General features: G+C 34.2%; 1 pseudogene; it reads left to right on the forward strand.

Annotated features, from left to right (window-relative positions):
- Positions 1 to 17071, forward strand: part of LOC106061239 (dynein axonemal heavy chain 6-like) — an 88382-nt pseudogene that overhangs the window by 39088 nt on the left and 32223 nt on the right.

Genomic DNA, 17071 nt, shown 5'->3' on the forward strand with positions numbered 1-17071 from the left:
TATGTAGAAATTCCTTCTGTTTGAGACAGTATCTAGATGACCTTAACCTTACATCACCTAAAGAAATGCGTCTTGTGTTCTTTATGGATGCAATGGAACATATTACTCGACTAGTCAGGATGATTCAACAAGAAAGAGGCAATGCCTTATTGGTTGGAGTGGGAGGAACAGGAAAACAGTCATTAACAAGGTTCAATATATAAATATCTATAATATTTTTACCAGATTGTTGAGTTAAAATAATCATTTTTTTACAGTTTTAAAAGAACATTTATATATACTAGTAGATAAAAACACACCTAAGTATGTGATTTATTTTTTTTTGTGTGCAGATTGTCTGCCCACATGTGTAACTATCGCTGCTTCCAGATTGAGCTCTTTCGAGGCTATGACTATTCTTCATTCCACGATGACCTAAAAAAATTGTATGATACAGCAGGCATTCAAAATAAACCCACAATTTTTTTATTTACTGCTACACAGGTTGGCAAAAGAGTTTATATATATATATATATATATATATATATATATATATATATATATATAGAGAGAGAGAGAGAGATACATATGTATGTATGTGAATATCTGTGTGATCATGTGTGTTTGTCAAACTGTATGTATGTGAATATCTGTGTGATCATGTGTGTTTGTCAAACTAATGTGATACATATTAATATTTGAAAAATCTTATACTGGTACTATACTATATGGCTTCTTCTATTTGAAAGACAATGGATAAGCCTAGATGCATCATCGGTTTTAGTTTCTTCTTGAGTCTGGGCAGAATCTGGTGTTATTAAACAAGCCAATTCTTAAGTGTCAATGTTTGCCACAGTTAGTGTATATGAATGCACTTGTTAAAGGGCTATGTGACAGGACAGCTTTCTTTATCATCTTTTTGTCTCTAGCTGCTTCATTCCTTTTGTTCTCAATGAGGTTTGTACCAGTATGCACAGTCTATCTTTATGCTGACCAATCTTGGGTGATGTTTGTACCAGTATGCACAGTCTACCTTCATGCTGTTCAATCTTGGGTGATGTTTGTACCAGTATGCACAGTCTACCTTCATGCTGTGCAATCTTGGGTGATGTTTGTACCAGTATGCACAGTCTACCTTCATGCTGTTCAATCTTGGGTGATGTTTGTACCAGTATGCACAGTCTACCTTCATGCTGTTCAATCTTGGGTGATGTTTGTACCAGTATGTCCAATCTTGGGTGATTCTTCTCCCACATACTTTCATTGAAGCCTGTGATCATCAAATCATCAAATCTTGCTTGGTTAGTCTTGGACATCCCTTGGGTGAGACTCCATAATCTTGGCATAGTGGTTGGGCTTAGGAAACTTTCATTTGGCATGCAAGTGACATGTCCAAGCCAACTTAGTCTTTTTCTGTGTCATAATATTATAGATATTGTGTGTATTGGCTAATTTCAAAACTTCCTGATGGGAGACACAAACCCTGCAGGAAAAGGACATTATGTGTCACAGGCAGTGCAAGGGTAAACTGTTTAATCTATTCTCGTGATGTATGCTTGTTGACCAGCTCTCACTACCATTAAGAAGAGTTCACACTATGCAGCTTTTTTGGTCGCTGTGGTCAGTTTGGTATTTTCCCAGACATAATTAGAGAGTCTTGCCACTGCTGCAGAAGCTTTTTCTTGTGCAAGACTTGAGTCTTGGTGAGACTTATTGTAAGTCTGAACCCTTGACATGCAACAACCAGAGCATTACTAGTTTTTGTGATTTTTCTTGCAAATGGTAGGTGTGCACCTTATTGTCGTGAACAGCAGTCCCTGATCAGGATATGCAGTTTCTTCATTTTGATGATAAGTCAAGACAGGTTAAAAAGCCATTGGATCTACTGTAGATAAAAGTAGATTGGTGTAAACTGTCTATTTGATCAGTTTCATAGTCATAAATATTTGATATTTAAATAACCTAAAAATTGTATATTGCATACACAAATATTCATTTTATGCCTATACTGAGATCATTAAAGATAACAAACATTTTTAAAATCATTAGATCTATATGAAAACTTGATTTGTAAAATCCTGTATAGAACTATGCATATAGTACTTATTTTAATTAATTAGTTCATATTATTATGTCTTATTAAAATATTTAGTGTTTATGCACTTTTTTTTTTTCAATTAGCAACAATAGAATCTACATTTTAACTAGTTTTAGAAATTGTTTTTTTCTTGCAATGCAACCCTTCTCCCATCCTCTTGGAATTTTTTCCAAAACAAAGCAATCCATTATCTTGAAGCCTTTCTCAGTACAATTACCTTTGACTATCTGTGTCTTGCCTTTATGGGTGTCCACTTAATTTGTTTAGATAACATTCCTTTACAAGTAGGTCACAATGATCCCCTCTAAATATGGCCACAACAAAATAACATCCACAAAACTTGTCTTACAAAAGATGGTGGTCAAATGCCTTGTCATCAATGTTTCCCTTGCACTAATTTCAATATAATTGACCATAAACATCAATAATCATACATGTGCACCACTTCTCAATAGTTTTTTAATGTGCTAGCTATACTACATAAAGACAGAAAAAAATATGTGAGTTTTGTCATCTTACAGATTGTGGTAGAAGAATTTCTAGAAGATATTAACAACATGCTGAACTCTGGAGAAGTTCCAAACTTGTTTGAACCTGACGAGTATGAGAGGTTGATAATAGGCTGCAGACCAGGTGCTAAAGAGGCAGGAATTCCTGAAGTAAATAGAGATGCTATCTATGACTATTGTATCCATTGTGTCAGGTACAGTTGACATTATTGTTTTAACCGTCAGGCACATATGACCTTACTATATTTCATGTATAAATGACACTAGACCTAACTGTATCCATTGTGTCAGGTACAGTTGACATTATTGTTTTAACCGTCAGGCACATATGACCTTACTATATTTCATGTATGAATCCGAACGACAGTCCAGCGCACAAACCGCACGACCAGGCAGCCATCCTTCACCATACCCTGTCATTTAGTCCGTCGGACTGTTGGGGCACCATAAACATCTGTTCAGAGAATTGTGCGTGTCACTTGACTGGTGTGTAGCACTACATACATATGGGTATCTTCACCTTACCCTGTCATTCAGTCTGTTGAACTGTTGGGGCACCATAAACATCTGTTAACAGTTTTTCTCCATTTCTCTCTCTATCAGGATTAGAGTTTCTTCCGTAGACAGCCCCATCCATTCCTTAATGTTGTCCTCCCAATCCTTTCCATTTACACCACCTTCTTTATTTCCCTGGTACTGTTACCTGCAGACAAGTTCTTGCGAGCCCTGAGAATCTCACTGTACAGTCTTAACTTGTGTTTTTTAACAGTGGTCAGAAGGTCATCATGGGGCTTGGTTGCCATTGTAAATTGTAATCCTGTTTTGGATTTCCAAGTTTGAAAATACAAGTTAACAATTTGTGCATGCATAGGTAAATATATATTTGACGAATGAACAGTCACAGTAAAAGTTAAAAGTTAGGATGGCTGCCTGGTCATGCGGTTTGTGCGCTGGACTGTCGTTCGGATTTATCGACGGTCGAGGGTTCAAACCCTGCCCGCTCCCATCCCCCGTCGTCCTGCGGGAGGTTTGGGCTAGGAAGTAAACTATCTTCAACTCTGAAGGAACATCCGAAACATGTAAAACATTATTTTACAAAATAAAAAAAAAAGTAAGTAAAGACAAGATGATTAGAAGGCACTCAAGAATGAACTATTAGTTGCAGATTTGTTGAGAGCAATTAAAGTGAATTTAGAGTATAGATATCATGTTGTGATAGAGTCAACACTTTTACCCTTTAGATCTTCATTTGGACATTCTTAAAAAGAAAACAAAAGAGCTGAAATTACAAAAGTGTTAAGGTCTAAAATTAATGTGCATAACTAGATTAACAAGGAATATCTGTAGACTGATAAGATAGAAAAATTATTTTGATGGTTATGAAGAAAACTTTTCAGAGAAATAAATTCTTTAAGACTCTGTACTGTTGTAATATTTTAATCCAGACATAATAAATTTGTTTAATATTATTTTCTGTAAAGCTGTCCTTTAAATTTAATTGCACTTTATCGGTCTGTATTTTTTTCCAGAAATAATCTGCACATAGTATTGTGCATGTCTCCGGTGGGCTCTGCCTTTCGATCAAGATGCCAGATGTTTCCATCTTTGGTCAACTGTTGCACCATAGACTGGTTCATTGAATGGCCGAAAGAAGCTCTTTTAGGAGTGGCACAGTCTTTCTTTAAAACCGTATCTTTAGGATGTTCAGATGAAATCAAAGTAAGTTTTACACTAAATTATTATTTTATTGAGCATTAGAAAGAAAATGTGATTCTCAAATATCTATGATCATTAACATTCACTCAAGTCTTCAATTGAAAAACTTGACTTGCATTTTTCTAGAAACTACCACTTAAAAAATATGAAGCAAACTAATCTTCAAACAAATAATGTTTACTATTTAAGTAAACAAACAAAACTCAATAGTTAAAATTGTTCTTAAAAAAATATTAATATTGACACTTAATACAAATAGACATACAAGAAATGTTTAATTTAGAGCAAAACAAATTTGAATATTTTGTAGCAAAATATTTTGTCAACAAGTTACAATTAAGTGTAGCATCTGAACCATTACAACAAGAAAGTTCTTATTCATTTTACATTGGTGTTTTATCAAAAGGACTTGATTACATAGGTTTGACATTGCTATTTTATTGCCCTAAACACATATTATATAGAGGTTCCTCTTTCTGAACTTGTGATCTATAAAGGCAGATGAATAAAACTTGTGTTGCCTGATCAAGCAGTATTTACTCCAGACTGTCATCTTGATGCCCCGGGTTCAAACTCTGCGCACTGGTTTCCCCTGTCAACCTGAAGGAGGTGGGGGCTAGGAAATAAGGATATTCTATTCTGAAGTAACATCTGAAACATGTTTAACAAACAAGCTTATCTGTTTCTATAACCAAAGGTTAACTAGGGTGTCACGTGGCCAGCACAATGCCAACTGCCTTTTCTGTACCTATCATATATCAGGTACCCATTAGAGTTGGGTGCACTCAAGGCCTCAAAATAAATCATATATCAGGTACCCATTAGAGTAGGTGCACTCAGGGGCATCCAAAAATCATATATCAGGTACCCATTAGAGTAGGTGCACTCAGGGGCATCCAAAAATCATATATCAGGTACCCATTAAAGTTGGGTGCACTGAGGGGCCTCCAAAAAATCTCAAAATTAAAACTCTTCACTGTTTTTCAAACTTGAATCCCTCTCATCAGTTTAAAGCCAAGTGCTTCATCATTTGACTATCATGTCCCACAAATTTTGTAATAGTTTGAGTATTTCATTTACAGGACAATGTATCTAAAATGTGTGTAGAAATTCATATGAGTGTTACAGAAATGTCAGAGAGATTCTTCACCGAGCTAAAGCGTCGTTATTACACCACACCCACTTCCTACCTTGAGCTGATCAACCTGTACATTACCATGGTACAAGAGAAAACAAGGTACACTAATTTCTTCTAAATAAATATAATTTGAAAGAAGTGATCATAAATTGCACTTCCTATTAAATCCTAGAATAGAAACTACCGTCTATTGTTCTAATATTTCAAAATAAAAATGTCAGTTCTTCCTTATAAATATTTTTTTATTAAATAAAGCCAGACTTATTTCACATTTTTGGATGTTATTAATGTAAAAAAAAAAACATTTATCTTGGATTGTACTAAATCTTGCTCTTCCTTTTCAACCATTGCACAAATCTATCCTTTTCAGAGAGACTCTTCTCAGCCCTTTAATCTTTCTCTATTTTTTTATCCTTAAAGTAATGTTCTTTTGCTTGACTTTGACATAAGTATATATTATTGGTTTAGAATAAGTTATTAGATTTGTCAAATGAGGTTAGTTAAAAATAGCTAAGTTGTAGTAGAGCTGATGGCTGTAAATATAGTAAGCTAAATCTGGATATAACGGAAGAAGTTTGATCTTTCTATCTAAGTTATGACTGTCACTAAATGGTTCATCTCCTTGGTTCTGGATGCACTGATATATATTGCTGGTGGCTAATTCTTAATGCTTATCCTAATTTAGTCATTTTTTGTGCTACTATTCTATAGTGCAGTTGCAGGTCACAGCTGGGACTGTGTAGCCATGTAAAATTTTGTACTCCTCATTAATCTTTGGACTCAAAGAAAAAGCCTTACTATTATTATAGTGTAGTTGTATTTAAAAGGGATAGTTCAAATGGTATCATTATAAGTGTCCACAGACATCAATTAGTTTTTTAGACATATTTTAAAGCTAGGATTATCTTTAGTCATAATAAAAGTAATATATTTGTTACTCAGACATCTTATAATGTAATCAGGATCAACTAAAGAATACTAACGTATTAGATTAGGCTGTAGAAAATGTTAATAGCTTTACTCATTGTCGCTGCCTGGTTCTGGTTGTAGGCGTTGCGACGCGAATGTGTCCGAGTGTTGTAGATATTGCTGTAATGTTCTTTAATTAAGTACTTTCTCATACGCACTAGATTTGCAGGTGCGTGAGTACACTAGCACAAACATTCTGAATTATTAATAAACGCTCTTGTAGCAGACAAGAATTTTATTACATATAAGATATAGATCACAAAAGATATTGGTGACTTCAGCCATCACAAAATATAAACCAATAAAATACTGGCTGCTCATGCCATGTAGAATAAGTAATCACATCAACGAAATGTTCACAATATAAGTTCGAAGAAATCTCTTAAGTTAACACTAGATCAAGAATCTCTTCCAGTGATAGGCTTGTCCACTCTTTGATGTTGTCTTCCATTCACTTTCTTTGCCTCTTCTTTTTCCTGGTACTGTTCCCTGAACAATTGCAGTGTAATAAAATTCACTGATAATAACAATTATAAGTTGAGTGATTATTTAAGTTAATATTTGATGTAGAAACCAGTCAACATTTAAGAACAAAAGACCTCCATCAGTATTTCAATGCACTAATGAGATTCTAGGCTGCTTTTGATCTATTTTAGTATGTTCTGATTAGGCTCAGAAATGGCTGCTGTGGATTGTTTCAGAGCTCTAATCAATATGAAATATTTAATATGTATGGATAACAGTTTCTTTCAATTTATCAATCAGGTTCAGAAACAGGTGGCTATCGATGAAGCAAAAGCGAAAACAACTGCTGAAGAAACTCAGGCTATAGCAGATGATGCTCAGCGAGACTTGAACGAGGCGCTACCTGCGCTGGAAGTTGCAGAGAAAGTAAAACATTTTTATAAATTACAGACACTCTTTCTAAACAGAAGAGAGTTATAGATTAAGCATATCCATTTGTTAATCTAGTCATGTAAGTTAATAACAGACTTAAACTCACCTAAGTCTTGATTGCCCTGGATGATTCAGGCAACATGTTCCTTGCTGCAATAGCAATAGGGAAGAAACACTTGTACCAATTGTCCTACCAGATGGAATAAGAAATGTTACTTGTTACTTTATCTTTGTGTCTTTTGGAGTATTTCATTAGGTTGTGTTTTTGTATTTATAAGTTATGGTTAAGTGTTTTATGTATTATTATTCCATCCCATCCCATGGAGGGCTCTGGCCTGTTTCAACACATCCTTCCATTCAGATCTCTCCTGGGCCCTTCGTCTCCACGCTCTAACCCCAAACTGTTAAAGATCTGCTTCCACATCATCAATCCATCGCATTCAGGGTCTGCCTTTGGGTTGCCTGCCTTTTGTTTTTTGTCTGTATACGATTTTCTCTCCTCTGTTATCTGACATTCTTTCAAGGTGACCTGCCCAACATAGTCTGTTCTTTTTTTATTTCGGTCACTATTGGTGGGTCTTCATATAATTGATATATCTCTTGGTTAATGTGTGTCCTCCACCCAGTTTCATCCTGTATGGCACCATAGATTTTCCTAAGAATTTTTTTTCCCAAGTATTAATTAAATTTTCAGATGTCTTAGTCAGTGTCCAGGTCTCACTTCCACGCATTGCTGCTGGTCTTGTTATGGTTTTGTATATTATTTTCTTGGTTTTCCTTGAAAGAATGTATTATTACTTTACTTTTTAATCTTCTGTCATTCACAAAGTGTCATTACATGACAAGGTAGTAGTTCCTTCTCTGTCATTAAAAAATGATCTCATTTTCTTTTAACTCAAAAACTGCTAGGGAAGATTATCTTCATTTGAAAAACTGGACGCACACATGGCATGAAAAGGTTGGGTATCTTGAGAGTTGCCCAATTTGATAAAAAAAAAATTTGCGAGAATGTTCTTTACTGATGACCATAATCTCCTTGTCTTCAATCTCATAATACTGCCATACACGGCTTCATGCCATGAGGTGCAATAATAAATAGCATTTCACAGTCATAAATGTCAATTTCATTTTCTTTGTGGGATCTCTTGAGAGTTGCCTATATATCACTTGGGAGCACTTTCCAGCTCATAGCTCCACATAAAATGTCATTTGGGGAGGCAATTTTCAGGCAAAAGAACTACATGTTCAGCCCCTCATAGTTCTGACCTTTTTGCTGTGGCAAAAGATCTTAAAATCTCATATGTAGTCAAACATTTTTCACTGGTTAAGTTTTTAGACATCAGAGATGGTAAGAGTTCAGCTTTTTGATGTGACTGGAACATAAGGTCCAGGAATCTGAAGCATAGAAGGACTACAGTATTGTCAATTTTTAATTTTTGTACAAGTGCTTAGTCTTCTTGACCATACTTGTTTTTAAAGTCTGAGGCACTGTGGCATGCAACAAGGAAGTCTACCTCAGCATATAGGCTGGCATTTAGTTACCAGATAGACAAACATTTTTATGCTTACTAGTTTCTGGCCATCTTTAAAAATGTCTTGTTTCTTGGCAATTTTATTGGGAGGAGGTTGGTACAGAACTTTTGTCTTTGCTGCATTGATATTGAAGCCAAAGTTTTTGCTTTAGTGAAGAGGGTCAAGCTCTTTTGAAGACCCACTATATTTGAGGGAAGTAAAGTGCAGCCATATGTGAATAGCAGATCTCTGATTTAATCATATTTGACTTTTGCCTTTGCTATAAGTCTCTGAGATTTGTCTTGTTTTATGCTGTTTTTTTTTCAAATTTTAAACACATAAATAAATTTTAAATTTCATATTAACCACTTCATTAAAATTTTAAACACCTAATGTTAAGTTAAATTTAAACTTTAAAAAACTATATATATGTGAACTAATGAAACTCTCAGAAAAGATCTACACATAACCACTATGCATATGAAGTATTGATAACTGATCACCCTAGAAGAGTTGATTGCTGGAAAGCACTGAAGAGTTTAATGCTGGGGAAACAATACATTAATTGTATTAAACTCATGAGCTCTACCACATTTTCTCATCTTCTTCATCTACTCAGCTTAGCTGTAGGCTCTCTGCAGTGGCATGCTGTTCTTCCTAGTTGTTCCACACTGCCTTACAGAGTGTTAGTTATTCTAGGTTGTTCAGTTCAATTAAATTGTGACATTCTATAAGAAAATAATTGACAGTCTTGTAAGAAGATGACTACATCCTACGCGTCATGCATTTAGTCATGAGTATTAACCTGTGACCTAAATTCTGCTAAGTCACTGATTTTCTTGGCTAGATCAGGCAACCCATTCCAAGCTCTAATAGCACTGGGGAAGAAAAGAAAGAGCATTTGTACAAATTTGTCATAGCATATGGAACAAGGAATATGCCTTTGTGTCTTTCTGAGTATTTTATTAGGTTTTGTTTTTGTATTTGAAGATTCTGGTTCAATGTTTTATGTATAATTGATTCCTTACTTTTGAATCTTCTATCCTGAAGGCTTTCTAAATTTAGTGATTTTACTAAAGGTGTTACTCTAGTCAAATGTGAATATTTGTTTGTTATAAATCTCACTGCTCTATTTTGTGTCTGTTCCAGTTTCTTAATGTTTTCTTGAGTTGAGGGGTCCCAAACAGAGGATGCATATTCTATTATGAGCTTAACAAACATTTTAGTTATGCTTAATGCTTTGTTTGATTTTTTTTGATAGTTTAATCAATATGGGAATTCCATGGCAGTTTTTCATTTATCATAACACCTAAGTATTTTGCGTTTTTAGTCTGTGTTACTGGTTAACCATGAGTAAGATAAGTGGAATTTATTTGTTTTAGTTTTTATAATAAGAATGACAATGATCTGTTATGACTCTGCGCTTTCAGGCTTTGTTAGCACTAGACAAAAATGACATTGCTGAGATACGAGTATTTACCAAACCTCCAGAACTTGTTCAGACAGTTCTAGAAGCTATTGCCATACTCTTAGGCAACAAGTAAGTGGAATAAACAAACGAAACATTAATGTTTTATACTTGGTGAACGTCTAATGACCGTGACCTTCAGTAATTCATTGCACTAAAATGTTGATTGCATATGCAATAATTTCTTTCAGGACAGACTGGGCGAGTTGTAAAGCCATGCTGGCAGACACAAACTTCTTAAAAAAAATGTATGAATATGACAAAGAAAATGTCCCAGCCGCCAAGCTGGCTAAAGTCAGGAAATATACATCCATGCCAAGTTTTGTACCTGACGTTGTAGCCAAAGTTTCAAAGGTAACTAATTTAATTGTTAAATAATTTCTAAAAGTCATTAAATTATTTCTAAAAACTCATTAGACTGGATAATGAAAAGGTAAAAAGCTGGCAACACATGCATTAAATGGACAAAAAAATGGAGGATCTAGATTTCACAATATGATATCTGCCTCCAAAAACTACAACATGCTCATATAAAATTAAACAAGATCATTATAGAAGTGGAGAAAACTGGTTTAAAAATCAATGAAAAGAAAACTCAGGTGTTGAGAATAAATAAAACCAAGAAAAACCACAACAATGTCAAGGAGAAAACCTAGTAGATAGAGATGATATTGTCTATATTAAAAGCAAAGAGGGATGATTAACATACATGTTTAAAATTAGATCAACTAGGCTAGTCATGTGTTTAATATTCTACAGAAGATCTGGTGTTAAAAAAAACAACTGTCACTACACAACAAAATGTGAATGTGAAATCATTTCTTTTATTTGGTTCAGAGACTTGAAGAGTAACACAGTCTAACATTCACCCACAAATGTTGTACTAATAAAATGATCTGTCTAATAAGTTAAGCCCACAGTATGTCAAAACAATTCCACTTTTCATTGAATGTTGTTTTGTTTGTTTTTTTGCTTCTTTTTTATTTGCCAACCAGCAGTCTTCTAAGCAGAAAAACAATTTCTGTATTTGGTGTGGAAAAAAATGTCTATAGATGCATTATTATTTTTTTTTTAGTAGACATTATATTTTGTAATCACATTGTTTATGGAAAAGTTTCATAGTGAATGTACATCTTAAATCATTAACTACTTACCTGAAAATATTTGTGATTTAATGTTTTGAAGATTGTTATAACAACAGAGTAATGATGGAATGTTGTTTGATAAATCTATTCTTCGTCCAGGCTTGTAAAACTTTAGTCCTATGGGTTCGAGCAATTGATGTTTACTCTGCTGTAGCTAAACAAGTTGAGCCAAAGAAACAAGCGTAAGTAATTAGCAGTCAAGGCATTAAATAATTAGCAGTCAAAGCGTTGCTATTTTTTAAATCATTCTAGGTCTAAGTAAAAAAATATTCAATTATATTTGTTTTCTTAGACTTGTTTTAATACAACTTTAGTGGTCATTAATTAGTAAACTTTGTACTAAATCATAATGATGTCACTTTGACAGTGGAACATGGGATATATATATATAGTATTATTACAGAAGTATATGTATAGTTGGTATATTATTATTACAAGATGTATTATCTCTTCCTTGTCAGACTGGCTGAGGCTCAAGACATTCTCAATGAGGTTTTAAGTGTCCTCAAAGCTAAACAAGACCAACTGGCTGAAGTGGAGAAAAAAAATTAAAAATCTTCAGGCTGTCTTTGACAAGAGTATGGCTGAAAAAAAAAGTTTGGAAAGAAACATGGCTGTGACTGCCGCCAGATTGAAACGCTCTTCCAAACTGACAACAGCTGATGAACAAGTAGGTTATTTTAAAATCTATGAGAACTATTATAACATTAAAATATGATTCTTAGTCAGACTTGGCCTACTGGGCGTAGTTTTTATAATATCAAAGATAAATTGAAATGATCAAACAAAAATATCACCTTGAGGAATAAATTAACGATTTGAAAATATGTGCATTCATTCACTAAAACCATATTTCCATACTGGAGATGAGACATGCATGGCACACAGTCTTAGAAAGAAGTGTGAGACTACAATGATTTTGTCACTTTTTTGGTGTGATTTTTTTTTCATATTTCTACTTTAAAAAAATATACATTTCAATAGCTCAACTATCTTTGAAACAACATCTCAATCTCATGATTTCATGTTTAAATAAGGATGGGACATTACTAGAAACTCATTTAGTTCTCATCTTTATCATTGAAATATTTATTCTCTGCTCCTTGAAATATTTATTCTCTGCTCCTTGAAATATTTATTCTCTGCTCCTTGAAATATTTATTCTCTGTTCTGCAAGGTTGTTAAAAGTGGTAATGGATATAAGCACTCCACTACCTAAAAAATACTTTCAATGGCTTTCAGATAGCCTCTGACAAACAGCCTCTACCCGTTAGATGTTAGATATGGGAGAATTGTTATCACTAACTGGGGAAAATGTGTAACCAGTGCCTAAACCAGTAAGCTTCAGGCTTAAGGGGCTCATTAGCCTTGGTTGGCTACCCACCTAGGAGAAGGAAAACTGAATTCAAACCTCTGCTGCCTTGCGGCTATACCCAAATATGTGAAAGGCTTTGGGAGTCTATCTTGAGGAAAAATAAGGAGCAGACAAACCTTAAGGCAGTTTGCAGAGCCTGCGCCACCGCATTTCGCATTCTGTATCAGCACTTGCTGTTCCTTTGGATTCATCAGCTGTGCTGAGAAATTGGAAAATAGCTGTTTGGGTTACATTGTTCCAACCATAACTAATGCCCAGGCATTCATCTCATTTCTCATTTCCATAGTAATTTTGCAACTGAAAGAGGCCATAGTATTTGTTCTCTTTCTACATCATGTTTCTTATAGGTTCGTTGGGAGGAAAGTGTTGCCAACTTTGATGTACAGTTGAAAAATGTAGTAGGAGATGTTTTTATAGCAGCAGCTTGTGTAGCTTACTATGGAGCCTTTACTTCTACTTACAGGCAAAAACTTGTAGAAGGTAAGTCTAAACATCAAAAACAATGTACTTTTAAAATGTTTAGATACAGACACCCTTGAAAACTAGTACCATTGAGAGAGAAAACTGGTCGTGTGGTATGCCTTTAGAACTGTCATCAGTTTGAACCCTTCCCACTGCTGTCTGCTTTGGTTCTCAAGAAGTTTAGATTGGTACATGATAATCTTAATTTCTGAATGAATGTCCAAAACTTAAAAAACAAAACCTTTATTAATGCAATGTCTGCTTATACCATATTAACTGATTGTTTTTTGACTAGCTTAAGTATTGTGTTGGATACATAAATAAATTTTTTAGACCTTTGTAGCAGCTTTTGATTCATTTCAGTTGTAAGTTTTCCTAATTGCCCATTAATCTTGATACATGGCAACTAATCATCCTCAATAAGAAAATATGAAAAGTACAAAATGAATTAGGTTTTGAAAATGGTGAAGGCTGTTTCTAAAAAATGTTTATAAAATGTTTTACATGTTACGGATGTTCCTTCAAAGATAAAGATAATCTACTTTCTAGTCCAAACCTCCTGCTTTCTGCTTTTGAATTGATCTTTTGAGACTGTATACCTTCCTGGCCAAACATCAAATTATACAAACTTCTTGTTCTCATAACTCTTGAAAATATTACTAGGTCTAGCTTGATTTTTCATTATTTAGTTATGCTTTACTCTCAGATATATGATTTAGTAGTTAGAAACAAAATATTTTACATCAATTATTATTAACTTAGAAGGCGCCGTGGCTGAGCGGTAAAGGGCTTGACTTCCTAACCGTTGTCCGGGGTTTGAATCCTAGTGAAGACTGGGATATTTAATTTCAGGATCCTTGGGCGCCTCTGAGTCCACCCAGCTCTAATGGGTACCTGACATTAGTTGGGGAAAAGTAAAGGCGGTTGGTCGTTGAGCTGGCCACATGACACCCTCGTTAACTGTAGGCCACAGAATCAGATGACCTTTACATCATCTGCCCTATAGACCACAAGGTCTGAAAGGGGAACTTTACTTTACTATTATTAACTTAACTGTATCTTGTATTTCTCACATTTAATTATTTGTTAAAAACTTTTAGAAATATTTATATTAAGAAAGAACATTTTTAAGAAAATAACATAACCTAAATATTACCACAACGACCAATTGATATGACTGAAATACTCTGATGTATCTAGCATGAATACTTAGATTCATTATAAGACATTTGAATGTATTTAATAATTTGGATACAAAAACTTTTCTACAGGTTGGACTAAACGATTGATTGAGCTTCAAATACCTGCAACAGAAAATATGACTCTTGTGTCAGTCTTGGCAGATATATATGAAATTCGACAATGGAATGCTGACGGTCTGCCAAGAGATGCTGTGTCAATTGAAAACGCTGTTCTTGTAACTAAAGGTCGCAGGTGGCCTTTGATGATTGACCCACAAGAACAGGTAAAGTTTCTAAGTAAACAAATAATGTTTCTAGTATGTACTTGTATTGATTAAAGCTGAGTATTATTGTTGACACTTCTTTCAGGCCAACAGATGGATCAGAAATAGAGAGGCTCTAAATAAGCTTAAAATTATTAAATTATCAAATTCCAACTTTCTGAGAACACTGGAAGCTTGCATAAGAGCAGGTTTACCTGTTTTGATGGAGGATGTTGGTGAAGCTTTGGATCCAGCACTAGAACCTGTCTTGTTAAAACAAACCTTTAAACAGGTAACATTTTTCTATTACATCTAAACATTTAAACACTTTATTGTATACCAAAATTTTCTCTGTGTGTGTAAAAGCTGTGTTTGTAAAAGCAAAAAGGTTTAATGATGGAGTAATGTCTCCTGACTTGTTACAACTTCACGTAATCTACCCTTGGACTCCAATATGTTTTGAGGGTTTGGTCAGTGCAACATTCAATTCATTTCTCCATCTATAACTAAAGTGCTTTACATGACAAGTAACATATCAAGCTTTAAACTCCTTTAGGTATTTGAACCTTTTATGTAACCTTATTGACTTTTTCAGTTATATATTCATAAGTAAGGTCACTTTTATCAAATTTGACACTATGAAAATGCTTCATTTCTAAGGACTTAACATGTTTCTTTATAAGAGTAGATCCAAAAATTTTGACTTTTTTGGGGTGCCTAATTAGGTAAATGTGAAGTAAAGCTATTGCTTGTTTTAATCCCAGGATTCTCAAAGAGATGCCCAGAACAGTGTTAATGCAGAGTGTTCAGATGCAAATGTATTGTTGAACAGAGAGGAAAAAAAATGTTACTGTAATCTTTTAGAACACTAATCTTGGTTGCTGAAGTTATCAAAATATATTTTGTACAAAAATAAATAGTATAGTGTTGTAGGTAACTGTGAATGAAAAAATGCGAGGCTAAAATGATAATACATAAAAGGTTAAGGATGATTTTATGGAATGCCTACCCCCTTCCCATTTGCCAATGCTTTCAATGAATTTCTTAGTGTTGTATCTGGTCTCCTTAGTGGTTGTCTTGGAATGTTCCTGGTTTTTTTTTAATAGAGTATATGTAGTGTTATGACATGATTAGGAAGTAGTTAGGAATTAGTTATTTGTTTCGGGAATAGGGTAAAGTTTTAATTAGCGACAAGTGACGTGACAGATCTTTTAAAAAGAAGAACGCTCTAAACGACGCTAGAAGGAGGACGCTTATTGTAAAGTAGTAGACTTGAGTACGACATTATTGACATCGGACGATTCCCTTTCGAGTATTAAACATATTGTTAGAACAACATATCAGCGTCGACTACCTATTTGATTGTTTCGGCCTTTCGCCGGTGTTACTGAAGTGTTGAGTTCAGCGTTACCTACAGTCAGATCTACACTAGACAGATTGTCAAGAATCAACACCGCGCAGAGGTCTTAACAGTAGTCATAACGTATTTCCAATTAGAAAATTATTTTCTGGTCAGAGCCTACTTGTTATATTATAGCAGAGAACAGATCATCTTATCCTATCTTGTCTGCTTACCATATTCCTTTGTAGATTGAAATCTAGATAATGATATTTTAAACATTCTCGAATATCATTCTCATTATAACTATGTTATGGGCTGATTTATGATAATTTTTCTTTCCTTTTCTAAGGGAATGAACTAAGTTTTATGTTTAGGCTCACAATAGATTTTATTGGAATTATAAGAAAATATAAGATGGAGTTCATTTGCCCCTGAGTCCACCCAACTCTAATGGGTACCCGACTTTAGTTGTGGAATGTAAAAGCGGTTGGTCGTTGTACTGGCCACATAACACCCTGCTTGTTAACTGTTGGCCATAGAAACAGATGACCTTAACATCATCTGCCCCATAGATAGCAAGGTCTGAAAGGGGCAACTTTACTTTTACTTAGCTCCTGTCTCATGTTTACAGGAAATATTCAATGAACAGCTATTTGGATGTAATCTTTAAAATTAAAACAAAAGTTAGTTTATCTTGTAATATTTCTAAAAGTAATGAAGTCTATTCACATGTAAAATATTTCACATGTTCCTTCAGATTTGATGGTAATTTCATCCTAACCAAACCTCTCGCTGAACTGTAGGATATGAATCTGGTACTATTGAGACCATCCGAACAACAGTCCAGCCAGCATATCACACTACCTGACTCCCATCAATTAAATAATAAGGACAAATTTTAGCATGAATAATATTATAATAAATGAAATGACCATAAATAGAATCATGATGAATCAACTAGTAATGAATGAGATTATTATAAATAAAATCAACATGAGTGAAATTATAATTGAATTT

The sequence above is a fragment of the Biomphalaria glabrata genome, unplaced genomic scaffold, assembly GCF_947242115.1.
Source record: "Biomphalaria glabrata unplaced genomic scaffold, xgBioGlab47.1 scaffold_20, whole genome shotgun sequence".
Classification (NCBI taxonomy): domain Eukaryota; kingdom Metazoa; phylum Mollusca; class Gastropoda; family Planorbidae; genus Biomphalaria; species Biomphalaria glabrata.